The sequence below is a fragment of the Dipodomys merriami genome, unplaced genomic scaffold (assembly GCF_024711535.1).
Source record: "Dipodomys merriami isolate MVZ:Mamm:240054 unplaced genomic scaffold, mDipMer1.0.p SCAF_47, whole genome shotgun sequence".
Lineage (NCBI taxonomy): Eukaryota > Metazoa > Chordata > Mammalia > Rodentia > Heteromyidae > Dipodomys > Dipodomys merriami.
This window is the reverse complement of record NW_027206035.1, coordinates 9,038,815-9,063,129: the sequence shown is the minus strand read 5'-3', so window position 1 is coordinate 9,063,129 and position 24,315 is coordinate 9,038,815.

Genomic DNA, 24,315 nt, shown 5'->3' with positions numbered 1-24,315 from the left:
GGGTTAGGGTTAGTGTGAGGATTAGGTTGAGGTTAAGGGTTATTTTGAGGGTGAGGGTGAGGTTGAGGGTTAGGTTTAGTGTTAGGGTTAAGGTGAGGGTTAGGGTAAGGGTTAGGGTTAGGGTTAGGGTTAGTGTTTTGGTGACGGTTAGGGTTTGGGATAGGGTTAGTGTGAGTGTTCATGTTAAGGTTAGGGTTAGGATGAGGGTTAGGGTTAGGATGAGGGTTAGGGTTAGGGTGAGGGTGAGGGTTAGGTTTAGTTTTAGTGTGAGTGTTAGGGTTAGCGTTAGGGTGAGTTTAAGGGCTAGCGGGAGGATTAGGGCGAGGGATAGTTTCAGGTTTAGAGTGAGGCTTAGGTTGAGGGTGAGGGTTAGGGTGAGGGTGAGTTTTAGGGTGAGGTTTAGGGTGAGTGTTAGGGTGAGTGTGAGGTTTAGAGTTAGGGTTAGGGTCAGGGTGAGGGTAGGTTGAGGGTTAGGTTTAGGGTTAGGGTGAGGGTTTGGCTTAGAGTTAGGGTTAAGTTTTGGGTGATTGTTAGGGTTACGGTGAGGGTTAGGTTTAAGGTTAGGGTAGTATGAGGGTAAGGGTTTGGGTGAGTGTTAGGGTTAGTCTGAGGGTGAGGGTGTGGCTGTGGTTAAGTGTTCGGGTTAGTGTTACGGTCAGTGTTAGGCTTAGGATTAGGGTTAGGATGAGGGTTAGGGTGAGGGGTAGGGTTAGGAATAAGGTGAGGGTGAGGGTTAGGTTTAGGGTGAGGGTGTGGGTTAGGTTAGGTTTAGGTTGAGTGTTAGGGTGAGGGTTAGGTTTTGTGTTAATCTTAGGGTTTGGGTGAGTGTTAAGGTTATGGTGAAGGTTTGTGTTAGGGTAGGATTAGGATAAGGTTTAGGGTGAGTGTTAGGGTTAGGGTGAAGTTTAGGTTGAGGTTCAGCGTTAATGTTAGGGTTAGGGTTAAGGTGAGTGTTAAGGTTAGGGTTAGGTTTAGGGTGAGGTTGAAGTTTATGTTTAGGATTAGCGTTAGGGTAAGTGTTAAGCTTTGGGTTAGGGTTAGGATGAGGGTTAGGGTGAGGGGTAGGGTTAGGATTAAGTTGAGGGTGAAGGTGAGGGTGATTTTTAGGTTTAAGGTGAGGGTGAGGTTTAGGTTAGGGTTAGGTTGAGGGTAAGTTGAGGTTTAGGGTTAATGTTAGGCTTGGGTTTGGGTGAGTGTTAGGGTTATGGTGAGGATTAGTGTTAGGGTAGGATTAGGATAAGGGTTAGGGTGAGGGTTAGGTTTAGGGTGAGGTTTGGGGTGAGGGGTAGGTTGAAGGTTAGATTTAGTGTGAAGGTGAGAGTTAGGGTTAGGTTTAGGTTTAGGGTGAGGTTAAGGATTAGGTTGAAATTTAGGGTGAGAATGAGGGTTAGGGTTAGCATGAGTGTTAGGGTGAAATTTAGTGTGAGGTTTAGGTTTAGGGTTAGGGTGAGGGTTAGCGTGAGGATAAGGGTTAGGGTTAGGGTTAGTGTTAGGTTGAGGGTTAGTTTGAGGGTTAGGGTTAATGTTAGGGTTAGGGTTAGGGTGAGTGTTAAGGTTAGGGTTAGGGTTACGGTGAGGGTGAGGTTTATAGCTGGATTAGCTTTAGGGTTATGGTTAGGCTTAGTGTGAGGGTGAGGGTTAGGTTTAGGGTTAGTTTGAGGGTTAGGGTTAGTGTGAGGGTAAGGGTTAGGGTGAGGTTATGATTTAGGGTGAGGATTAGGGTGAGGGTGGGGGATAGGTTTAGTGTGAGGGTTAGGGTTAGGGTTAGGGTGAGGGTGAGGATCAGGTTTAGGGTTAAGGAAAGGGTTAGGGTTAAGTTTATGGAGAAGGTTAGGGTTCGGGTTAGGGTTACTTTGAAGTTTAGGATTAGGGTTAGGGTTAGGTTTATTGTTAGATTTAGAGTTAAGTGAGGGTTAGGGTTAGGGTTAGGTTTAGGGTGAGCATGAGGGTGAGGGTTAGGATTAGGATAAGGGTTAGGGTTAGGCTGAGGGTAAGGTTGAGGGTGAGGGTGAGGGTTAAGGTTAGGCTTAGTGTTAGGGTTAGTGTGATGGTTTGGTTTAGTGTGAGGGTTAGGGTTAGGGTTACGGTTACGGTTAGGGTGTGGGTAAGGTTTAGGTTTTGGGTTAGGGTTAGGGTGAGGGTTAGGGTTATGTTGAGGGTTAGGCTTAGTGTGAGGGTTAGGATTAGGGTTAGCATTGGGGTTACGATGAGGATAAGGATTAGGGTTAGGGATGGTGTAAGGTATAGAGTTATGGTTAGGGTGAGGGTTAGGGTGAGGTTTACGGTGAGAGTGAGGGTGTGGGTGAGGGTTAGTGTTATTGTTAGTGTTAGAATGAGGGTGAGGGTGAGGGAGAGGGTTAGGTTTAGGATTAGGGTGAGGGTATGGTTTAGATTTAGGTTTAGGGTTAGGCATAGGTTGAGGGTTAGGTTTAGGTTTATGGTTAGTGTTAGGGTTACGGTGAGGTTGAGGGTGAGGAATAGGGTTAGGGTGAGGGTGAGGGATAGGGTGAGGGTTAAGGTTAGGTTAGGGTGAGTAAGAGGGTGAAGGTTAATGTTAGGTTTAGGGTTAACTTTCGGGGAGGGTGAGGGTGAGTGTAAGGGTTAGGGATAGTCCTAGGTCTAGGTTTAGGCTTTGGGTGAGGGTGAGTGTGAGGGTTAGAGTTAGGGTTATGGTTAGGGTGAGGGTGTGGGTTAGTGTGAGGGTGAGTGTTCAGGTGAGGGTAAGGTTTAGGGTTTGGTTTAAGGTGATGGCTAGGGTTAGGGTGAGGGTTAGGGTAAGGGTTAGGTTTAGGGTTAGATTTAGGATGAGGGTTAGTGTTAAGTTTAGGGTGAGGCTTAGGGTGAGCGTTAGGGTTAGAGTTAGGGTGAGGTTTAGGTTGTTGGTGAGGGTGAGGATTAGGTTTAGGGTTAGGTTTAGGGTGAGGATTAGGGTTAGGATTAGTGTTAGGCAGAGGGTGAGGGTTAGGGTGAGGGTGAGGGTTAGGGTAAGGGTGAGGGTGAAGGTGAGGGCTATGGTTAGTGTGAGGGTGAGGGTGAGGGTGAGGGTTAGGATTAGGGTGAGGGTTAGGGTGAGGGTTAGAGTTAGGGTTATGATGAGGTTGAGGGTTAGGGTGAGGGTAAGGGTAACGGTGAGTGTTAGGGTGAGGGTTAGTTTTAGGCTTAGGGTTAGGGGGAGGGTTTGGGTGAGGGTGAGATTTAGGTTTAGTTTAAGGGTTAAGTTTAGGGTTAGGGTTAGGGTGACGGCTTGGGTGAGAGTGAAGTTTAGGGTGAGGGGGAGGGTGAGGGTTTGGGTTAGGTAAGGTTTGGGTAAGGATTAGTGTGATGGTGATTGTTAAGGTGAGGCTTTGGGTCAGGGTGAGGGTTAGGCTGAGGGTTAGGTTTAGGGTGAGGTTTAGGGTGAGGGTGAGTGTTAGGGTGAGGGTGAGAGTTCGGGTGAAGGTGAGTGTTAGGATATTTGTGAGGCTGAGGGTTAGAGTTAGTGTTAGGGTGAGTTCTAGGGTTTGTGTTAGCGTTAGGGTTAGGGATTGGGTTAGGGTGAGAGTTATTGTGAGGGTTAGGGTGAGGGTTAGGTTTAGGGTTAGGGTGAGGTTTAGGGTTAGGGTTAGGATGAGGGTTAGGGTTAAGGTGAGTGTTAGGGTTAGGGTGAGTGTTAGGGTGAGGGTGAGGGTTAGGGTTAGGTATAGGGTGAGGTTAAGTGAGGGTAAGTGTTAGCGTTAGGGTGAGGGTTAGGGTGAGGGTTAGGGTTAGGGTGAGGTTTAGGGTTAGTGTGAGGGTAAGGGTGAGGGTGAGTGTAAGGCTTAGGATGAGGATTAGGGTGAGGGTGAGGATTAGAGTTAGGGTTAAGGTGAGGGTTAGGGTAAGGGTGAGGGATAGTTTTAGTGTGAGAGTTAGGGTTAGGGTTAGGTTTATGGTGATGGTGAGGATTAGGGTTAGGGTATGGGTGAGGGTTAGGGTTAGGGTTGGGGTTAGGTTGAGGTTTAGGGTTAGTATTAGGGTTATGGTGAGATTTAAGGTTAGGATTAGGGATAGGGTTAATGTTAGCTTTAGAGTTAGGCTGACGGTTAGGGTTAGAGTTACGTTTAGGATGAGCCTGAGGGTGAGGGTTAGGGTTAGGATTAGTGTTAGGTTTAGGGTTAGCCTGAAGGTAATGGTGAGTGTGGGTTTGAGGATTACAGATAGTGTTAGGTTGAGGGTTAGGTTTAGGGTGAGTGTTAGGGTTAGGGTTAGAGTTAGGGTTAGGCTGAGGGTAAGGTTTTCAGTGAGGGTTAGGATGAGGGTGAGGATGAGGGTTAGGGTTAGTGTGTGGGTTAGGGTTAGTGTGAGGGTTAGGGTTAGTGTTAGTATTAGGGTTAGGGTGAGGATAAGAATTAGGGTTAGGGATAGTGTGAAGCTTAGGTTTAGATTTAGGGTGAGAGTGAGGGTGAGTGTTAGGGTGAGGGTAAGGTTAGAGTTAGGGTTAGGGTGAGCGGGAGGCCAAGGGTTATGGATAGGGTAAGTGTTAGGCTGAGGGTGAGGTTGAGAGTGAGGTTTAAGGTTAGGATTAGGGTGATGGTGAGGGTTAGAGTTAGGGTTAGGGTTAATCTTAGGGTTAGGGTTAGGGTTAGGTTTAGGATGAGGGTTAGGGATAGGGTTAGGGTAAGGGTGAGGATTAAGGTGAAAGTTAGGTTTAGGTTAGGGTGAGGGTTAGTGTGAGGGTAAGGGTTAGCGTGAGGGTTAGGGTGAGGGTGATGGTTAGGCTTAGAGTTATTGCTATGGTGAGGCGTAGGGTTAGGGTGAGAGTTAGGGTTTTGTTTAGATTGAGGGTTAGTGGGAGGGTGGGGTTTACGGTTAGGGTTAGGCTGAGGGTTAGGTTCAGGGTGAGGGTTAGGGTTAGGTTGAGTGTTAGGGTGAAGGTTAGGTTGAGGGTTAGGATTAGGGTTATTGTTAGCTGAGGGCTGGGGTGAGTTTGAGGGTTAGGGTTAGGGTTAGCGATAGGGTGAGGTATAGCATTAGTTTTAGGGATAGTGTGAGGTTTAGGCACAGAGGTAAGGTTGGGGTTAGCATGAGGGTTATGCTCAGAGGTAGGGTTAGGGTTAGCATGAGGGTTAGGATTAGTGTGAGGGTTAGGGTTAGGGGTAGTGTTAGGGTGAGGGTGAGGGTGAGCTTGAGACATAGGGTGAGGGTGAGGGTGAGGGTTAAGGTTAGGATTAGGGTTAGGCTGAGGGTTAGGCAGAGGGTAAGGGTGATGGTGAGGGTTAGGTTTAGGGTTAGGGTTAGGGTTAGGGTTAGGGTTAGGGTGAGGGAAAGGGTGAGGGTGAGGGTGAGGGTAAGGTCTAGGGTGATGGTGAGGGTTAGTGGTAGGGTTAGGGTTAGGGTGAGGGTTAGGGTGACGATGAAGGTGATGGTAAGGGTTAGTGTTAGCTCAGGGCTATGGTGAGGTTGATGTTTAGGGTTAGGGTTAGGGATAAGGTGAGGTGTAGGATTAGAGTTAGGGTTAGTGTGAGTGTTAGGCTCAAAGTTAGGTTTAGGGTTACCATGATGGTTAGGTTTATTGTGAGTGTTAGTGTTAGGGTTAGGGTATGTATCAGGGTGAGGATTAGCTTTAGTGTGAGCATTAGGGTTAGGGTTAGGGTTAGGGTGAGGGTAAGGTGAGGTTGAGGGTGAGGGTGAGAGTTAGCGTTAGTGTTAGGGTTATCGAGAGGGTTAGGGTGATGGTTAGGGTTAGGGTTAGGTTTAGGGTGATGGTGAAGGTGATTGTTAGGGTTTTTAGGGTGAGCGTTAGGTTTAGGGTGATGGTTTGGGTTAGGGTTAGTGTTAGGGTGAGGGTGAGAGTGAGGTTGAGGTTTAGGGTGAGGGTGAGGGTGATGGTTAGGGTTAGGTTTAGAATGCGGGTTAGGGTTAGGTTAAGGGTGAGGTTGATGGTGAGGGTTAGATTTAGGGTTAGGTTGAGGGTTAGGGTTAGTGTGAGGGTCAGGGTGAGGGTGAGGGTAAGATTTAGGGTGAGGATTAGTGTGAGGGTGAGGCATTGGTTTAGTGTGAGGGTTAGGGTTAGGGTTAGGGTTAGGGAGAGGTTTAGGGTTAGGGTTAAATTTAGGGTGAGGCTTAGGGTTAGGTTAAGGTTTAGGGTGTGGTTTAGCATTAGGGTTAAGTTTTGGGTTATTGTTAGATTTAGAGTTATGTGAGGGTTAGAGTTAGGGTTAGGTTTAGTGTGAGCATGAGGGTGAGGGTTAGTTTGACAGTAAGGGTGAGGGTGAGGGTAAGATTTAGGGTGAGGATTAGGGTAAGGGTGAGGGATAGATTTAGTGTGAGAGTTAGGGTTTTGTTTAAGGTTAGGGTGAGAGTGAGGATTAGGGTTAGGTTTAGGGAGAGGTTTAGGGTTAGGGTTAAGTTTAGGGTGAGGCTTAGGGTTAGGTTTAAGTTTAGGGTGTGGTTTAGAATTAGGGTTAGGGTTAAGGTTATTGTTAGCTTTAGAGTTATGTGAGGGTTAGGTTTAGGGTTAGGTTTGGGGTGAGCATGAGGTTGAGAGTTAGGGTTAGGATTAGTTTTAGGGTTAGGGTTAGGCTGAGGGTAAGGTTGAGGTTGGGGGTGAGGGTTAAGTTTAGGCTTAGGGTTAGGGTTAGGGTGATGGTTAGGTTTAGTGTGAGGGTTAGGGTTAGGGTTAAAGTTATGTTTATGGTGTGGGTAAGGGTTAGGGTGAAGGTTAGGGTGAGGGTGAGGGTTAGGGTTAGGTTGAGGGTTAGGGTTAGTGTGAGGGTTACGGTTAGGGATAGTTTTAGAGTTAGGCTGAGGATAAGGATTAGGGTTAGTGATGGTGTGTGGTTTAGGGTTAGGGTTAGGGTGAGGTGAAGGTGAGGCTGAGGGTTAGGGTGAGGCTGAGGGTTAGGGTGAGGATGAAGTTGCGGGTGAGTGTTAGGGTTAGGGTAAGTGTTAGGCTGAGGGTGAAGGTGAGGGAGAGGGTTAGCTTTAGGATTAGTGTGAGGGTGAGGGCTAGGTTTAGGGTTAGGGATAGGCATAGGTTGAGGGTTAGGTTTAGGTTTAGGGTTAGGGTGAGGGTTAGAATGAGGGTGAGGGTGAGGTATAGGGTTAGGGTGAGGGTGACGGATTGGGTGAGGTTTATGGTTAGGGTTAGTGTGAGGGAGAGGGTGAGGGTTAGGTTTAGGATTAGGGTTAACCTTCGGGTGAGGGTGAGGGTGAGAGTTAGGTTTAGGGTTAGTAGTAGGTTTAGGTTTAGGCTTAGGGTGAGGGTGAGGGTTAGGGTTAGGATTAGGATTAGGGTTAGGGTTATGTTTAGGGTGAGGTTGAGGTTGGGGTTGAGGGTTAAAGTTAGGCTTAGGGTTAGGGGTAGGGTGATGGTTAGGTTTAGTGTGAGGGTTAGCATTAGGGTTAGAGTTACAGTTAGGCTGTGGTTAATGGTTAGGGTGAGGGTTAGGGTGAGGTTGTGGGTTTGGTTTAGCTTTAGGTTTAGGCTGAGGATAAGGATTAGGTTTAGGGATGGTGTGAGGTTTAAGATTAAGTTAGGTTGAGTGTGAGGGTGAGGGTGAGAGTTAGGGTGAGGTTTAAGTTTAGGGTGAGGGTGAGGGTGCAGGTTAGGTTTAGTGTTAGGGTAAGTGTTAGGCTGAGAGTGCGGGTGAGGGAGAGGGTTAGGTTTAGGTTTAGGGTGAGGGTGAGGGTTAGGTTTACTGTTAGGGTTAGGCATAGGTTGAGGGTTAGGTTTAGCTTCAGGGTTAGGGTTAGGATTAGGTTGAAGGTGAGGGTGAGGAATAGTGTTAGGGTGAGGATGATGGATAGGGTGAGGGTTAGGGTTAGGGTTAGGTTGAGGAAGAGGGTCAGGGTTAGGGTTAGGATTAGGGTTAACCTTATTCTGAGGGTGAGGGTAAGAGTTAGGTTTAGGGTTAGTAGTAGGTTTAGGTTTAGGCTTAGGGTAAGGGTGAGGGTGAGGGTGAAGGTTAGAGTTAGGGTTATGTTTAGGGTGAGGGTGTGTGTTAGTGTGAGGGTGAGTGTTCGGGTGAGGGTAAGGGTTAGGGTGTGGGTGAGGGTTAGCGTTAGGGTGAGGGTGAGCGTTAGGTTTAGGTTAGCTTGAGGGTGACGGTGAGGGATAGGTTTAGAGTGAGGGTGAAGGTTAGGGTGAGGGTTAGGGTTAGGGTTAGGATTAGGGTGATTGTGATGGTGAGGGGTAGGGTTAGTGTAAGGGTAAGGGCGAGTGTGAGATTTTGGTTTAGAGTTAGTGTTAGGTTTAGGGTTAGGCTTAGGGTGAGGGTTAGGATGACGGTGAGGGTTAAGGTGAGGGTGATTGTTAGGGTTAGATTGAGTGTTAGTGTTAGGGTTAGGGTTAGGGTGAGGTTTAGGCTTAGGATAACGGTGAGGTTGAGAGGGAGGGTTAGATTTAGCATGAGGGTTAGTTTTAGGGTTAGGTTGACTTTTCGGTTTAGGGTGATGTTAAGGGATAGGGTTCAGGTGAGGGTTCGGGTGACGGTGAGGTTTAGGGTGTGGTTGAGTGTTAAGGTTAAGATGAGGGTTAGGGTGATGGTGAGGGTTAGGGTGAGGGTGAGGGTTAACATTAGGGTTAAGGTTAGGGTGAGGGTTTGTGTTAGGGTTAGGGTTAGGGTGAGGGTTACGGTGAAATTAGGGTGAGGGTTATGGTTAGGGATAGGATTAGTGTGAGGGTTAAGGTTAGGGTTAGGGTCACGGTTAGAGTGAGTATAAGGGGTAGGGTGAGGTTTAGAGTGAGCGTGAGAGTTAGCTTTAGGGTGAGCTTGAGGGTTACGGTTAGTGTTAGGGTTAGGGTGAGGGTTAGAGTGAGGGTGACGGTGAGAGTTAGGGTTAGGGTTAGGTTTCTGGTGAGGGTGAGGATTAGGGTAAGGTTTAGGGTTAGGTTTAGGCTTAGTGGAGGGTTAGGTTTGGATTAGGGTTAGAGTTAGGGTGAAGGTTGTGGTAAGGATTAGGGTTAAATTGAGGGTGAGGTTGAGGGTGACTGTTAGGGTTAGGAACAAGGTGAGGGTGAAAATTAGAGTTAGGGTTAGGGTTAAGCTTAGGTTGATGGTTAGGGTTAGTGTTATTGTTAGTGTTAGGGTTAGGGTTAGGGTGAGAGTGAGGGATAGGCTTAGGGTAAGGGTGAGGATTAAGGTGAAAATAAGGGTTAGGGTTAGAGTGAGGGTTAGGGTGAGGGTGAGGGTTAGGGTTAGGGTTAGGATGAGGCTTAGGTGAGGGTTAGGTTTAGAATTAGGGTTAGGGTTATGGTGAGGGTGAGGGTGAGGGTAAGGGTTAGGGTTAGGGTTAGGGTGAGGGTTAGGTTTAGGGTGATGTTTAGGGTAAGGGTGTGGGTTAGTGTGAGTGTGAGTGTTCGGGTGAGGGTGAGGGTTAGGATGTTGTTGAGGGTTAGGTTTAGGATGAGGGTTAGGGAGACGATGAGGGTTAGGGTGAGGTTGAGGGTTAGGGTTAGGTTTAGGGTGAACGTTAGGGTTAGGTTGATTGTGAGGGTTTGGTTTAGGATTATGTTGAATGTTATTGTTAGGTTTATGTTGAGTGTTAGGCTTAGAGTGACAGCGAGGGTGAGGGTTAGTTTTAGGGTGAGGGTTATGGTTTGGTTTAGGATGAGGGTTCAGTTTAGGGTGATGTTTAGGGTTAGGGTGAGGGTGGGGGTTCGGGTGAGGGTGAGGTTTAGGTTGTAAGAGTGTTAGTGTTAGGGTGAGGGTTAGGGTGACAGTTAGGGTTCAGGTGAGGGTGAGGGTAAGCGTTAGGTTAAGGGTTAGGATTAGGGTTTGTGTTAGGGTGAGGGTGAGGTTTAGGGTGTAATTTAGGGTTAGGGTTAGGATTAGTTTGAGGGTTAGGGTTATAGTTAGGGTCAAGGTTAGGGTGAGGATCATTGTTAGGGTGAGGGATAGGGTGAGGATAAGGGTAAAATTTAGGGTTTGGGTAAGGGTGAGGCATAGGGTGAGGGTTAGGGTTAGGGTTAAGATTAGGGTGAGGGTTAGGTTGAGGGTTAGGTTTATGTTTGGGTTAGGGTTTTCGTTAGGGTCAGGGTGAGGTTTAGGGATAGAGTGAGGTTTAGGTTTAGGTTTAGGGTGAGGGTTACGTTTTGGTTTAGGATGAGGGTTCGCTTTAGGGTGATGTTTAGGTTTAGGTTGAGGGTGGGGGTTTGGATGAAGGTGAGGTTTAGGTTGTAGTTGAGGGTTAGCGTTATGGTGAGGGTTAGGGTGACAGTGAGGGTGAGGGTGAGGATGAAGATAAGCCTTACGTTTAAGGTTAGGATTAGAGTTTGGGTTAGTGTGAGGGTGAGGTTTAGGGTGTAATTTATGGTTAGGGTTAGGATTAGTGTGAGGGTTAGGGTTAGAGTTAGGGTCAGGGTTACGGTGAGGAAAAGGGTAAGGGTGAGGGATAGGGTGAGGATAAGGGTTAGAGTTAGGGTTAGGGTAAGGGTGAGGCGTAGGGTGAGGGTTAGGGTTAGGGTTAAGGTTAGGGTGAGGGTTAGGTTGAGGGTTAGGTTTATGTTTGGGTTAGGTTTTGGGTTAGGGTCAGGGTGAGGGTTAGGGATAGGGTAAGGGTTAGGGTTAGGGTGAGTGTTAGGTTTAGGGTTAGGTTTAGGCTTAGGGTGAGGGTTAGGGTTAGGGTTAGGGTTAGATTTAGGGTGAGAATGAGGGTGAGGGTTAGGGTTAGGGTTAACGTTAGGCTCAGCTTGAGGGTGAGAGTTAGGTTTAGGTTTAATGATAGGTTTAGGGTTAGGCTTAGGGAGAAGGTGAGTGTGAGGGTGAGTATTAATGTTAGGGTGAGCGTTATGGTTAGGGTAAGGGTGAGGGTTAGAGTTAGGGTGATATTTAGGGTGAGGTGGCTTGTTAGTGTAGGGGTGAGTTTCGGTTGAGGATGAGTGTTAGGGTGTTGTTGAGGGTTAGGGTGATGGTGAGTGTTAGGGTGAGGTTGAGGGTCAGGGTTAAGTTTAGGGTGAGGTTTAGTGTTAGGGTGAGTGTGAGGGTGAGGTTGAGGGTTAGCGTTACGCTTAGAGTGAGTGTGAGGGATAGCGTTATGGTTAGGGTTAGGGTGACGGTGAGGGTGAGGGATCCGGTTAGGGTGAGGGTGAGGCTGAGGGTTAAGTTTAGGGTGAGGTTTAGGGTTAGGGTTAGGCTGAGGGATAGGATTAGGGTGATGTTTAGGGTTAGGGTTTTGTTTAGTGTGAGGGTGAATTTTCAGGTGAAGGTGATGGTTAGGGTGTGGGTGAGGATAAGGGTTAGGGTAAGGGAGAGGGTTCGGTTTAGGGTGATGTTTCGGTGGAAGGTGAGGATTAGGGTGAAGATGAGTTTTAGGATGTGGTTTAGGGTTAGTGTTAGGGTGAGGTTTAGGGTGACGGTGAGGGTTAGTGTGAGCGTGAGGTTTAGGGTTAGGGTTAGAGTTAGGGTGAGGGTTTGGGCTAGGTTTAGGCTTAGGGTGAGGGTTAGGGTGTCAGGTTAGGGTTAGGGTTACTGTTAGGATTAGTGTGAATGTTAGGGTTAGGTTTAGGGTCAGGGTTAGGGTGAGGTTTAGGGTGAGGGTGAGTGTTAGGGTTAGCATTAGTGTTCGGGTGAGGTTTAAGGTGAGGATTAGGGTTAGGGTTAGGTTTCCCGTGAGAATGAGGTTTAGGGTAAAGTTTAGGGTTAGGGCTAGGATTAGGGTGAGGTTTACGGTTGGGTTAGGGTTAGAGTTAGGGTGAAGGTGGGGGTGAGGGTTAGGTTAAGTGTTAGTGTTAGGGTTAGTGTGAGAATTAGGGTGAGGGTGAAGTTTAGGGAGAGTGTTAGGGATAGGTTGAGGTTTAGGGTTAGGGTTAGGTTTAGAATTAGGGTGAGGGTGAGGTTTAGGGTTAGGATTAGGGTCAGGGATAGGGTTAGACTGAGGGTGAGGGTGAGGGTGAGGTTTAGGATTAGGGTTAGTGTTAAGCTGAGTTTTAGAGTTAGGGTTAGGGTTAGGATGAGGGTTAGGGTAAGGGGTAGGGTTAGGGTTAGGTTGAGGATCAGGGTGAGATTCAGGTTTAGTGTTAGAGTTATGGTGAGGGTTAGGGTTTGGGTTAGGTTCAGGTTGAGGGTTAGGGTGAGGGTTAGGGTTAGGGTTAGGGTGAGTGTTTTGGATGAGGGTGAGGATCAGGGTTAGGGTTAGGGTGAGAATGAGGTTTAGGGTAAACTTTAGGTTTAATGATAGGATTAGGGTGAGGGTTAGGGTTGGGTAGGGTTACAGTTAGGTTGAAGGTGAGTGTGAGGGTTAGGATTAGGGTTAGGGTTAGGGTCAGAATGAGGGCGAGGGTGTGGGTTAGGGTAAGGTTTAGTGGTAGGGTTAGGGTGAGGATTAGGGTGAGGATGAAGTTTAGGGTGTGTTAGGTTTAGGGTGAGAATTAGGGTGAGGATGAAGTTTAGGGTGAGTGTTAGGGTTAGGGTGAGATTAAGGTTTTAGGGTTAAGGTTAGAATTAGGGTGAGGGTGAAGTTTAGGGTTAGGATTAGGGTTAGGTTTAGGGTTAGGCTGAGGGTGAGGATGAGGGTGAGGTTTATGGTTAGTGTTAGTGTTAGTGTGAGTGTTAGGGTTAGGGTTAGGATGAGTGTTAGTGTGAGGGGTAGGGTTAGGGTTACGGTGAGGATGAGGGTGAGATTGAGGGTGAGGGTTAGTGTTAGGGTGAGTTTTAGGGTTAGGTTTAGGGTTAGGATGAGGGATAGGGTTAGGGTTAGGGTGAGGATCAGGGTGTGATTGACTGTTAGTGTTAGGGTTAAGGTGAGGGTTAGGGTTTGGGCTTGGGTTAGGTTGAGTGTTAGGGTGAGGGTTAGGGTTAGGGTGAGGGTGAGGGTTAGGATTAATGTGAGGGTTAGGGTTAGGGTTAAGGTTAGGTTTACGGTGAGGGCAAGGGTTAGGGTGAGGGTTAGCATGAGGATGAGTTTTAGGGTTAGGGTTAGGGTGAGAATGAGGGTTAGGGTAAAATTTAGGTTTAGCGGTAAGATTAGGGTGAGGGTTAGGGTTCGGTAGGGTTACAGTTAGGGTGAAGGTGAGTGTGAGGGTTAGGGTTAGGATTAGGTTTAGGGTTAAGGTCAGAATGAGGGCGAGGATGAGGGTTAGGGTAAGGGTTAGTGGTAGGGTTAGGGTGAGGATTAGGGTGAGGGTGAATTTTATGGTGAGTGTTAGGGTTAGGTTGAGATTAAGGTTTTAGGTTTAGGGTTAGAATTAGGGTGAGGGTGAGGTTTAGGGTTAGGATTAGGGTTAGGGTTAGGTTTAGTCTGAGGGTGAGGTTGAGGGTGAGGTTTAGGTTTAGGGTTAGTGTTAGGCTGAGGGTTAGGGTAAGGGTTAGGGTGAGGGTGATGGTTAGTGTGAGGGTTAGGGTTATGTTTAGGGTTACTGTGAGAGTAAGTTTTAGGGTGAGGGTTAGCATGAGGGTGAGGTTTAGGTTTAGGGTTAGGGTGAGAATGAGGGTTAGGGTGAAGTTTAGCGTGAGTGTTAGGGTTAGGGTGAGATTTAGGTTTTAGGTTTAGGGTTAGAATTAGGGTGAGGGTGAGAGTGAGGTAAAGTTTAGCTTTAGGGATAGGATTAGGGTGAGGGTTAGGGTTGGGTTAGGGTTAGAGTTAGGGTGAACGTGAAAGTGAGGGTTAGGTTTAGGATAAGGGTTAGGGTTAGGGTTAGAATGAGGGTGAGTGTGAGGGTTAGGGTAAGGGTTAGTGGTAAAGTTAGGGTGAGGATTAGGGTGAGGGTTAGGTTTAGGATGAGGTTTAGGTTGAGGGGAAGGGTTAGGGTTAGGGTGAGGATGAGGGTGAGATTGAGTTTTAGTGTTAGGGTTGTGGTGAGGGTTAGGTTTAGGATTAGGTTTAGGTTGAGGGTTAGTGTTAGTGTTAGGGTAAGGTTTAAGATTAGTGTGAGGGTTAGGGTTACGGTTAAATTTAGCGTTACGGTGAGGGTGAGGGTTACGGTGAGTATGAGGTCTATGGTGAGGTTTAGGGTGAGGGTTAGGGTTAGGGTTAGGGTGAGGTTGAGGGTTAGGTTTAGGCTAAGGGTTAGGGTGAGTGTTAGGTTCGTGTGTGGTTTACACTTTTGGTTAGTGTTATGGGGAGGGTAGGGGTACGGGTAGGTTTAGGGTTTGGGTTAGGTGAGGGTTAAGGTATCGGTTAGGGTTAGTGTAAGGGTTAGGGTTATGGTGAGTGTTAGGGTTAGTTTGAGGGTTAGGGTTTGGGTTACGGTAGGGTTAGGGTAAGGGTTAGGGTGAGAGTTAGGGTTAGGGTCAGGCTGAAGTGTGAGGGTGAGGGTGAGGGTAAGGGTCAGCCTTAGTGTTACGGTTAGTGTTAGGCTTAGGTTTAGGTTTAGGATGAGGTTTAGGGTGAGTGGTAGGGTTAGGATTAAGTTGAGGGTGAAGATCAGGGTGAGGGTTAGGGTTAGGTTGAGGGTGAGGGTTAAGGTTAGGTTTAGGGAGAGGGTTTGGGTTAGGGCGAAGTTTACGGTTAGGGTTGGGTTATGGTGAGGGTTAGGGTGAAGGTGAGGGTTAGGGTTAGGTTGAGGTGAGGGTTAGCGTGAGGTTAAGGGTTAGGGTGAGAGTTATGGTGCGGGTGAGGGATAGGTTTAGTGTTAGGGTTAGGGTGAAGAGTTGGGTTAGGGTGAGGGTTAGGGTGAGGGTTAGGTTTAGTGTTAGGCTTCTGGTTTGTTAGAGGGTTAGGGTCAGTGTTAGGGTTAGCGTTAGGCTTAGGGTTTGGATGAGTGTTATGGTTAGGTTTAGGTTTAGGCTTAGGGTACGGTGAGGATATGTTTTAGGGTAAGGGTTAGGGTGATTGTGGGAGTTAGGTTTAGGGTTAGGGTTAGGGTGAGTGGTAGGTTGAGGGTTAGGTTTAGGATTAGGATTAGGGTTAGGGTGAGGGTGAGGGTTTGTGTGAGGTTTAGATTTAGTGTTAGGGTTAGGGTTATGGTGAGTGTTAGGGTTAGTATGAGGGTCAAGGTTAGGCTGAGGTTTTGAGTTAGGATGAGGGTGACGGTTAGGGTGATGGTGATGGTTAGGCTCAGTGTTAGGATAAGAATTAGGGTCAGGTTGAGGGTGAGAGTTTGGGTTAGGGTGAGTGTTAGGCTAAGGGGTAGGGTTAGAGTTAGGGTTAGGGTGAGGGTGAGGATGAGGGTGAGGGTTAGGGTTAGGGATAGGGTGAGGCTGAGGGTGAGGGTGAGGTTTAGGGTTAGACTTAGGGTTAGGCTTAGGGTGAGGGTTAGGGTTAGGGTTAAGGTTAGGTTTAGGTTTAGGGTGAGGATGAGGTTTAGGTTTATGGTGAGTGTTAGGCTTAGGGTGAGGGTGAGGTGAGCGTTAGAATTACGGTGAGGGTAAGCGTTAGGGTTAGGGAGAGCTTTCAGTTTAGGGTGAGGGTTCGGGTTCGCGTGAGGGTGAGTTTTATGGTGCTGTTGTGGGTTAGGGTTAGGATGAGGGTTAGGGTGACGGTGAGTGTTAGTGTGAGCGTGAGGGTTAGTGTTAGGGTCAGGGTTAGGGTGAGGATAAGGGTTAGGGTGAGGTTTAGGGTGAGGGTGAGGTTTAGGGTTAGCATTAGTGTTCGGGTGAGGGTTAGGGTGAGGGTTAGTGTTAGGGTTAGTTTTCGGGTGAGAATGAGGTTTAGGGTAAAGTCTAGGGTTAGGGATAGGATTGGGGTGAGGGTTTGGGTTGGGTTATGGTTACAGTTAGGGTGAAGATGAGGGTGAGGTTTAGGGTTAGGATTAGGGTTAGGGTTAGGGTTAGAATGAGGGTGAGGGTGAAGGTTAGGATAAGGGTTAGTGGTAGGGTTAGGGTGAGAATTAGGGTGATTGTGTAGTTTAGAGTGAGTGTTAGGGTTAGGGTGAGGTTTAGGTTTAGGGTTAGGGTTAGAATTAGACTGAGGGTGAAGTTGAGGCTGAGGTTTAAGTTTAGGGTTAGTGTTAGGGTGAGTGTTAGGTTTAGGGTTAGGGTTAGGATGAGGGTTAGTGTGAAGGTTAGAGTTAGGTTTTGGGTGAGGATGAGGGTGAGTTTGAAGGTTAGTGTTAGGGTTATGGTGAGAGTTAGGTTTTGGTTTAGGTTTAGGTTGAGGGCTAGGGTGCGGGTTAGGGTTAGGTTTAGGATTAGTGTGGGGGTTTGGATTAGGGTTAAAGATAGGTATAAGGTGAGGGTTAGGGTTAGGGTGAGGGTTAGTATGCGGGTGAGGTTTACGGTTAGGGTTAGGGTGAGAATGAGGGTTAGGTTAAAGTTTAGGGTTAGGGATAGGATTAGGGTGAGGGTTAGGGTTTGGTAGGGTTAGAGTTAGGGTGAAGGTGAGGGTCACGGTTAGGTTTAGGATTGGGATTAGGGTTAGAGTTTGAATGAGGGTGAGGGTGAGGGTAAGGGTAAGGGTTAGTGGTAGGTTTAGGGTAAGGATAAGGGTGAGGGTGAAGGTCAGGGTGCATGTTAGCATTAGGGTGAAGTTTAGGTTTTATGATTAGGGTTAGATTTAGGGTGAGGGTGAGGTTTAGGATTAGGATTATGGTTAGGGTTAGGGTTAGATTTTGGCTGAGATTGAGTTTGAGTCTGAGGTTTAGGGTTAGGTATAGTGATAGGGTGAGACTTAGGGTAAGGTTTAGGGTTAGGATGAGAGTTAGGGTGAGGGTTAGGATTAGGGTTAGGATGAGGATGAGGGTGAGATTGAGGGTTAGCGGTAGTGTTCTGGTGAGGTTTAGGGTTAGGTTTAGGTTTACATTGAGGGTTTGGGTGGGGGTTAGGTTTAGTGTTATGGTGAGGGTTAGGGTTTGTGTGAGGGTTAGGGTTTGGGTTAAAGTTAGAGTGAATGTTAGGGTGAGTGTGAGGTTTAGAGTGAGGCTTAGGGTTAGGGTGAGGTTGAGGGTCAGGGTTAGGCTAAGGGTTAGGGTGAGTGTTAGGGTGAGGGTGAGATTTTGAGTTATGGTTAGGGTTAGGGTGAGGTTAGGATGAGGGTTAGGGTTAGGGTGAGGTTTAAGGTTAGGTTTAGGGTTAGTGTAAGGGTTCGGGTTAGGGTGCGTGTTAGGGTTAGGGTGAGAGTTAGGGTTAGGGTTAGGGTAGGGTGACGGTAAGGGTTAGGGTGAGGGTTATGGTTAGGCTGAGGGGTGAGGGTGAGGGTGAGGGTAAGGGTTAGGGTTAGTGTTACCTTCTGTGTTAGACTAAGGGTTAGGGTTAGGATGAGTGGTAGGGTGAGTGGTAGGTTTAGGATTAGTGTGAGGGTGAAGGTGACGGTGAGGGTTAGGGTTAGGGTGAGGGTGAGGTTGAGGTTTCAGGTTAGGTTTAAGAACAGTGTTAAGGTTAGGGTAAGGGTTAGGGTTAGGGTTATGGTGAGGTGTAGGGTGAAGGTTAGGGTTAGGGTTAGGTTTAGGGTCAGGGTTAGGGTTAGGTTTAGGCTTAGGGTTTGGTTAGTGTTAGGGTTAGGGTTAGGGTTAGGGTTAGGCTTAGGTTAGGGTGAGGATAAGGTTTAGGGTAAGGGTTAGTGTTTGGGTAACGGTGAGATTTAGTGTTAGGCTTAGGGTGAGTGTTAGGGTTAAAGTTAGGGTTAGGATGAGGGTTTTGGTTAGGATGAGGGTGAGGGTGAGGGTGAGGGTTTCATTAGGTAAGGCTTAGCGTTATGGTTATGGTGAGCATCAGGGTGAGTTTGAGGGTTAGAGGGAGGGTTAAGGTTAGGGTGCGGGTTAGGGTTAGGGTGAGGGTGAGGGTTAGGTTTAGGGTGAGGTTTTGGGTGAGGGTGAGTGTTACCGTGAGGTGAGGTTTTGGGTTCAGGTACAGGTTAGGGTGAAGGTAAGGGTTAGGGTGAGGGTGAGGGTTAGGTTTAGGGTGAGAATGACCGTGAGAATGAGGGTGACGGTGAGGTTTAGGGTTAGCGCAAGGGTTAGGTTCAGGGTAAGTTTTAGAGTGAGGGTTGGGGTTAGGGTTAGGGTGAGGGTGAGGGTGAGGGTGAGGGTGAGTTTTTCGGTTAGGTAAGGTTTAGGGTTAGTTTTACGGTTATGGTGAGGGCTAGGTTGAGGGTGAGATTTAGGGTAAGGATGAGGGTGAGGTTGAGGGTAAGGGGGTGGGTGAGCGTTAGGGTTAGGGTGAGGGTTAGGGTAACCGTGAGGGTTAGGGTGAGAGTGAGGGTTAGGTTTAGGTTTATGGGTAGGGTCAGTATTAGGGTCAGGATGAGGGTTAGTGTGAGGGTTAGGTTTAGGGTTAGGGTAAGTTTTAGGGTTAGTGTGAGGGTTAGGCTTAACGTTAGGGTTAGGGTTAGGGTTAGGGTGAGGGTAAGGCATAGGGTGAGGGTTAGGATGAGGGTGAGGGTTAGGGTTAGGATTAGGGTTAACCTTCGGGTGAGGGTGAGGGTGAGGGTTAGTTTTAGGGTTAGTCGTAGGTTTATGTTTAGGCTTAGGGTGAGTGTGATGGTGAGGGTGAGATGAGGGTTAGGGTTAGGGTTAAGGTGAGGTTGAGGTTGGGGTTGAGGGGTAAGGTTAGGCTTAGACTTAGGGTTAGGGTGATGGTTAGGATAAGTGTGAGGGTTAGCATTAGGTTTTGAGTTACGGTTAGGCTGTGGGTAATGGTTAGGGTGAGGGTTAGGGTGAGGGTGAGGTTTAGGGTTAGGTTGAGGTTTAGGGTTAGTGTGAGGTTTAGGATTAGGTTTAGCTTTAGGTTTAGGCTAAGGATAAGGATTAGGGTTAGGGATGGTGTGAGGTTTAGGATTAGGTTACGGTGAGGGTGAGGGTGAGGGTGAGAATTAGGGTGAGGTTTAAGGTTAGGGTGAGCGTGAGGGTGCAGGTGAGGTTCAGTGTTAGGGTAAGTGTTAGGCTGAGGGTGAGTGTGAGGGAGAGGGTTAGGTTTAGGATTAGGGTGAGGTTGAGGGTTAGGTTTACTGTTAGGGTTAGGCATAGGTTGATGGTTAGGTTTAGGTTTAGGGTTAGGGTTAGTTTGAGGGTGAGGGTGAGGAATAGTGTTAGGGTGAGGGTGATGGATAGGGTGAGGGTTAGGGTTAGGGTTAGGGTGAGGAAGAGGGTGAGGGTTAGGGTTAGGATTAGGGTTAACCTTCTTGTGAGGGTGAGGGTAAGAGTTAGGTTTAGAGTTAGTAGTAGGTTTAGGTTTAGGCTTAGGGTAAGCGTGAGGGTGAGGTTTAGAGTTACGGTTATGTTTAGGGTGAGGTTGAGGTTGGGGGTGAGGGTTAAGGTTAGGCTTATGGTTAGGGTTAGGGTGAGGGTTAGGTTTAGTTTGAGGGTTATCGTTAGGGTTAGAGTTACGTTTAGTCTGTGGGTAAGGGTTAGGATGAGTGTTAGGGTGAGGGTGAGGGTTAGGGTTAGGTTGAGGGTTAGGGTTAGTGTGAGGATTAGGGTTAGGGTTAGCTTTAGGGATAGGATGAGGATAAGAATTAGGGTTAGGCATGGTTTGAGGTTTAGGTTTAGGTTAGGGTGAGGATGAGGGTGAGGGTGAGAGTTAAGGGGAGAGTTAAGTTTAGGGTGTGTGTGAGGGTGCAGGTGAGGTTTAGAGTTAGGGTAAGTGTTAGGCTGAGGGTGAGGGTGAGGGAGAGGGTTAGGTTTGGGATTAGGTTGAGGGTAAGGGTTAGGTTTAGTGTTAGGGTTAGGCATAGGTTGAGGGTTAGGTTTAGGTTTAGGCTTAGGGTTAGGGTTAGGGTGAGGGTGAGGGAGAGGGATAGGGTTAGGGTGAGAGAGAAGTTTAGGGTGAGGGTTAGGGTTAGGTTTAGGTTTAGAGTGATTGTGAGGGTGAGGGTTAGGGTTAGGGTTAGTGTTAGTGTAAGGGTGAGGGTGAGTGTGAGATTTAGGTTTAGGGTTAGTGTTAGGTTTAGGGTTAGGCTTAGGGTGAGGGTTAGGATGACGGTGAGGATTAGGGTATAGTTGAGCATTAGGGTTAGGGTGAGGGTGAGGGTTAGGTTTAGGTTGAGTGTTAGTGTTAGGGTTAGGGTTAGGGTGAGGGTAAGGCTTAGGATGACGGTGAGGGTGAGTGTGAGGGTTAGATTTAGTGTGAAGGTTAGTGTTAGGGTTAGGTTGAGGGTTCGGTTTAGGGTGATGTTAAGGGTTAGGGTTCGGGTTAGGCTTCCGGTGATGGTGAGATTTAGAGTGTGGTTGAGTGTTAGGGTTAGGGTGAGGGTTAGGGTGATGGTGAGGGTTGGGATGAGGCTGAGGGTTAGCATTAGGGTTAAGGTTAGGGTGAGGGTTTGGGTTAGGGTTAGGGGTAGTGTGAGGGTTAGGGTGAAATTTAGGGTTTGGGTTATGTTTAGGGTTAGGATTAGTATGAGGGTTAAGGTTAGGGTTAGGGTCAGGGTTAGAGTGAGTATAAGAGTTAGGGTGAGGTTTAGGGTGAGCGTGAGGGTTAGGGTTAGTGTTAGGGTTTGGGTGAGTTTTAGCGTTAGGGTTAGGGTGAGGGTTAGGGTTAGGGTCATGTTTAGGGTTAGGGTTTTGTTTAGTGTGAGAGTGAGTTTTCAGGTGAACGTGAGGGTTAGGGTGTGGGTGAGGGTTAGGTTTAGGGTGACGTTTAGGGTGATGGTGAGGGTGAGGGTTAAGTTGAGGGTTAGGGTTCTGGTGAGGGTTAGCGTGAGGTTGAGTGTTAGGGTTACAGTTAGGGTTAGGGTGAGGGTTAGGGTTAGGGTTAGGGGTACGGTGAGTGGTAGGCTTAGGGTGAGGATGTGGGTGAGTTGAGGGTTAGATTTACGGTGAGGGTTAGTGTTACGGTTAGGGAGAGGGTTCGGTGTAGGGTGATGTTTCGGGTGAGGGTGAGGATTCGTTTGAGGATGAGTTTTTTAGGGTGACAGTGAGGGTTAGTGTGAGCATGAGGGGTAGGGTTAGCGTTAGAGTTAGGCTGAGGGTTTGGGTTAGGTTTATGCTTAGGGTGAGGGTTAGGGTGAAATTTCGGGTTAGGGTTAGGGTTAGGGTTAGGATTAGTGTGAAGGTTAGGTTTAGGGTTAGGTCAGGGTTAGGGTGAGGTTTAGGGTTAGGGTGAGGGTTAGGGATAGTGAGTGTTTGGGTAAGGGCTAGAGTGAGGGTTAGGGTTAGGGTTAGGTTTCGGGTGAGAATGAGGTTTAGGGTATAGTGTAGGGTTAGGGATAGGATTAGGGTGAGGTTTAGGGTTGGGTTAGGGTGAGAGGGTGAAGGTGAGGGTGAGGGTTAGGGTTAGGATTAGGGTTAGGGTTAGTGTGATGGTTAGGGTTACAGTTAAAGTTAGGGTTACGGTGAGGGTGAGGATTATGGTGAGTGTGAGGTTTAGGGTGAGGTTTAGGGTATGGGTTAGGGTTAGGTTTAGGGTGAGGTTGAGGGTTAGGGTTAGGCTAAGGGTTAGGTTGAATGTTAGGTGCAGGTGAGGTTTAGAGTTATGGTTAGGGTTAGGGTGATGGTAGGGTGTGGGGTAGGGTTAGGGTTAGGGTTAGGGTGAGGGTTAAGGTTAGGGTTAGGGTTAGGGTGAGTGTTAGGGTTAGTGTGAGTGTTAGGGTTAGGGTTAGGGTAGGGTGAGTGTAAGGGTTAGTGTGAGAGTTAGGGTTAGGCTGAGGGGTGAGGGTGAGGGTGAGGGGTGAGGGTGAGGGTGAGGGTAAGGGTCAGCGTTAGTCTTACGGTTAGTGTTAGGCTTAGGTTTAGGGTTAGGATTAAGGGTTAGGGTGAGTGGTAGGGTTAGGATTAGGGTGAGGGTGAAGATGAGGGTAAGGGTTAGGTTTAGGGAGAGGGTGAGTGTTAGGGTTAGGTTTAGGGTGAGAGTTAGGGTGAGGGTTAGGTTTAGTGTTAGGCTTGGGGTTTGCGTGAGTGTTAGGGTAAGGGTTAGGGTTACCGTTAGGCTTAGGGTTTGGATGAGTGTTAGTGTTAGGTTTAGGGTTATACTTAGGGTAGGGTGAGTATAAGGTTTAGGGTAAGTGTTAGGGTGAGGGTGGGGGTTAGGTTTAGGTTTAGGGTTAGGGTCAGGGTTTGAGTGAGGGTTAGGTTTAGGATTAGGATTAGGGTTATGGTGAGTGTTAGGGTTAGTATGAGGGTTACGGTTAGGGTTAGGTTTTGGGTTAGGGTGAGGGTAAGGGTTAGGGTGAGGGTTAGGGTGATGGTGATGGTTAGGCTCAGGGTTAGGATAAGGATTAGGGTCAGGTTGAGGGTGAGGTTTAGGGTGAGGGTGAGGGTTTGGCTGAGGGGTAGGGTTAGAGTTAGGGTTAGGGTGAGGGAGAGGATTAGGTTTAGGCTTAGGGTGAGGGTGAGGTTTAGGGTTAGACTTAGGTTTAGGCTTAGGGTGAGGTTTAGGGTAAGTGTTATTGTTAAGCTGAGGGTGAGGGTGAGGGAGAGGGTTAGGTTTAGGCTTAGGATGAGGGTGAGGTTTAGGGTTAGACTTAGGGTTAGGCTTAGGGTGAAGTTTAGGGTTAGGGTTAAGGTTAGGTTTAGGGTTAGGGTGAGAGTGAGGCTTAGATTTACGGTGAGTGTTAGGGTTATTTTTAGGGAGAGTGTTCGGTTTAGGGTGATGTTTCGTGTGAGGGTTTGGGTTCAGGTGAGGGTGAGTTTTATGGTGTGGTTGAGGGTTAGGATTAGGGTGAGGGTTAGGGTGACGGTAAGGGTTAGTATGAGCGTGAGGGTTAGGGTTAGTGTTAGAGTTAGGGTGAGGGTTTGGGTTAGGTTTAGGGTTAGGGTTAGGGTTAGGGTGAAATATAGGTTTAGAGTTAGGGTTCGGTTAGGATTAGTGTTTGGGTGAGGGTAAGGGTGAGGGTTAGGTTTAGGGTTAGTTTTCGGGTGAGAATGAGGTTTAGGGTAAAGTTTATGGTTAGGAATAGGATTAGGGTGAAGGCTAGGGTTGGGTTAGGGTTAGAGTTAGGGTGAAGATGAGGTTGAGGGTTAGAGTTAGGATTAGGGTTAGGGTTAGGGTTAGAATGAGGGTGAGGGTGAGGTTTAGGGTAAGGGTTAGTGGTTGGGTTAGGGTGAGAATTAGGGTGAGGGTGAAGTTTATGGTGAGTTTTAGGGTTAGGGTGAGGTTTAGGTTTAGGGTTAGGGTTAGAATTCGGGTGAGGTTTGAGGTTTAGGGTTAGGATTAGGGTTAGGGTTAGGTTTCGGCAGAGGGTGAGCTTGAGGCTGAGGTTTAGGGTTAGGGATAGTGATAGGGTGAGTCTTAGGGTAAGGTTTAGGTTTAGGATGATGTTTAGGGTGAGGGGTAGGGTTAGGGTTAGGGTGAGGATGAGTGTGAGTTTGAGGGTTAGGGTTAGGGTTATGGTAATTGGTAGGGTTAGCTTTAAGTTTAGGTTCAGGGTTTGGGTGAGGGTTAGGTTTAGTGTTAAGGTGAGGGTTAGGGTTTGTGTTATGGTTAGGGTTAGGGTTAACGTTAGGGTTACGGTGAGGGTGAGGTTTATGGTGAGTGTGAGGTTTAGGGTGAGGTTTAGGGTGAGCGTTAGTGTTAGGGTTAGGGTGAGATTGAGGGTTAGGGTTAGGCTAAGGGATTGGGTGAGTGTTAGGGTAAGGGTGAGGTTTAGAGTTATGGTTAGGGTTAGGGTGAGGGTAGGGTAAGGGGTAGGGTTAGGGTGAGGGTTAAGGTTATGTTTAGGGTTAGTGTAAGAGCTAGGGGTAGGGTGCATGTTAGGGTTAGAGTGAGGGTTAGCGTTAGGGTTAGGGTAGGGTGAGGGTAAGGGTTAGGGTGAGGGTTAGGGTTTGGCTGAGGGGTGAGTGTGAGGGTGAGGGTAAGGGTTAGGGTTAGTGTTACGTTTAGTGTTAGACTTAGGGTTAGGATTATGATGAGTGTTAGGGTGAGTGGTAGGTTTAAGATTAGGGTGAGGGTGAAGGTGAGTGTGAGGGTTAGGGATAGGGTCAGGGTGAGGGTTAGGGTTAGGTTTTTGGATAGGGTTAGGGTTAGGGTGAATGTTAGGGTTAGGGTTAGTGTTATGGTGAGGTGTAGGGTGAATTTTAGGGTTAGGGTTAGTTTTAGGTTCAGGGATACGGTTAATGTTAGGCTTAGGGTTTGGTTGAGCGTTAGGGTTAGGGTTAGTGTTAGGCTTAGGTTAGGGTGAGGATAAGGTTTAGGGTAAGGGTTAGGGTTTGGATGATGGTGAGATTTAGTGTTAGGGTTAGGGTGAGTGTTAGGGTTAAAGTTACGGTTAAGATGAGGGTTTAGGTTAGGGTGAGGGTGAGGGTTTCACTTACGTAAACATTAGGGTTATGGTTATGGTGAACATTAGGTTGAGTTTGAGGGTCAAAGGGAGGGATAGGGTTAGGGTGAGGCTTAGGGTTAGTGTTAGGGTGAGGGTTAGGTTTAGGGTGATGTTTTGGGTGAGGGTGAGTGTTACCGTGAGGTGAGGGTTCGGGTGAGGGTTCTGGTTAGGGTTACGGTAAGGGTTAGGTTGAGGGTGAGGGTTAGGTTTAGGGTGAGGGTGACCATGAGAGTGAGAGTGACATTGAAGTTTAGCGTTAGCGTGAGTTTTAGGGCGAAGGTAAGATTT